Source organism: Callorhinus ursinus, unplaced genomic scaffold (assembly GCF_003265705.2).
Source record: "Callorhinus ursinus isolate GAN/ISIS: 27379988/994484 unplaced genomic scaffold, GSC_fseal_2.0 scaffold36, whole genome shotgun sequence".
Taxonomy (NCBI): domain Eukaryota; kingdom Metazoa; phylum Chordata; class Mammalia; order Carnivora; family Otariidae; genus Callorhinus; species Callorhinus ursinus.
The window spans coordinates 3,888,120-3,889,952 of NW_027397098.1; the positions used below are offsets into that span (position 1 = coordinate 3,888,120).

Genomic DNA, 1,833 nt, shown 5'->3' on the forward strand with positions numbered 1-1,833 from the left:
TCCTAACTTACTGTAGAGGTACAGAGAAAAAAAAAAAAAAAAAAAAAAACCACAGAGCGGAAAAGCCTGCATCAGGCGGTCTGCTAGGTTACATCACTTCTGTATCCTCACCTAGAATAAGACCCTGAGGACTCGTCAAGCAGAAATTTTAAGAATGAAAAGGGCATCTGCATAGCCTGCAAACCTGATGCCAAACATAAAGCCCCTTTCGGTGACAAAAACATTCCTGCCCCCAAATCCATTTAGAAAATGCTGAACCACCCTAGAAAAGTTTGGTCGGCGTTCCTCCACACTCCTTGGTTTTGAGGGAAGCCCTAAAAGACGTAGTATTGGGAAAGCGTTTTTGCTTTATTTTAATCAGCAATGTATTAGAGAGTCGAAAACCTGAAGAAAGCACTTTCACATGCGGAAGCTCTTCTATCAGTGTTAATTCAAACACACACAGTATTAGGCTGCCATGTTTACTTGGACATGTGAAGAGCAAACAATGTAACCGAGGAACCTTGAGCTCGGACTCCCTACCAAGCACGTTGAACATTCAAGAAACTTTGCGGGATGGCGGCACATCCACTAAGGCTCACGTTAGCTCCCGAGCCCAGGCTAAACAATAGAAAGGAGAGAGGACAGAAGTCACTACTAATCAGACGCGCCGTTTATGTTTTAAAAAAATCTTTCCTCGTGTCAGAGGCGGCTTTTCCTCTGCTCCTACTCTTTTTCAAAGTGTTTCCACGGTCATTGTCTCCCAGCACGAAACGACGGCGGCGCTCGGGGAGCAGGTACAGCGTCCCGCAGGGGTGTAGCGCGGTGGAGCCCGGCCAGGTTTTGGAAAACATTCCCGGCCCTTCCGGCGGGTCGAGGAAAAGTAGGTGGTGGCCCGGGCGCCAAAGGCTGCTGCCAGTGCAACTCGCAACTTTTGAAATCAATCCTTTTTGCATCATGCAACGGATGCCACCGCTCCTCGGGTTTGCAACCCCCCACCCCTCCCCCGAGACCAATCATTGCCGCGCTCGGGCCTGCACATCGCCCCCGCCCCCTTCCCGGGCCGCACGCAGCCACCGAGCCGCTCCGGCCGCGGCCCGCCGCCTCTTAAAGGGCGGTAGCCGGCCCTTAAAGGCCCCTCGCGCGCGGCGCACGGCGGAGCGCGGCGGCCCGGTTCCCGGCAGGGGCCAGCCGAGCCAGGCCGAGCCCCTGCGGCGCCCAGGCGCGGCCCGGGCCCTCCCGCCCTCCGCGCCGCCGCCGCCGGGAGCGGCATTTTTATTCAGGCGACGCTTAAGGGAGCCCGGCCGCGCCCGGTGCATTGTGGGAGCGCCGGAGTCCCGTTTTCGGGAGGAGGAGGAGGGCGCAAAGCGAACCGGTAAGCGCCTGGCTTGGGGAGGGGGGGGCGCGACGCCAGGCTTAAAGGGGAATATTCGTCCGCAGGCCCATGGCGGCCGTGCAGATCCCCCTCCGGGCCGCCCGGGCCCGCCGGGAGCCGTGCACGGCCGGCGCTCTCCAGCGCTGCCTGGAGAGGGGCAGAGCCAGGGCTTGGTGGGGCCGCTTTAAAAAAGAAGCACCGCCCGCGCCGCCGCCGCCGCCGCCGCCGCGCGGAGCCGGGGAAGGAGGGAGGGAGGAAAGGGCGGGGGAGGAGTGGAGGGGGAGGGCGGCGGCGGCGACGCAAGGGTTACTTTTTTCGCCCGCCGACATTTTTGTGCGGCGGCGGCGGCGGCCCTCGCGCGCGGCGGGGACAACCCAGGCCGGGCTCCGGGCGCGGCGCGCGGCGTCTCCGGGGCCCTCCCCGCCCCCACGCGCGCGCCCTCCGGCCCGCGGGCGCCGCCTGACCCTGGGCGCCCGGGC

At 62.0% G+C, this 1,833-nt stretch overlaps 1 protein-coding gene across 5 annotated transcripts in view; it reads left to right on the top strand.

The window, feature by feature from the left end:
• Window positions 1-1,123: 1,123 nt before the first annotated feature.
• Window positions 1,124-1,833, top strand: part of SEPHS1 (selenophosphate synthetase 1) — a 30,761-nt gene continuing 30,051 nt past the window's right edge. The window contains exon 1 of one of the 5 annotated variants that reach the window (XM_073879908.1): window positions 1,124-1,354. The gene's annotated coding sequence lies outside the window, so the exon portion shown is untranslated. The remainder of the gene's footprint in view (window positions 1,355-1,833) is intronic. The other 4 variants (XR_012374568.1, XM_025853478.2, XM_025853480.2 and 1 more) reach the window with 4 other exon arrangements.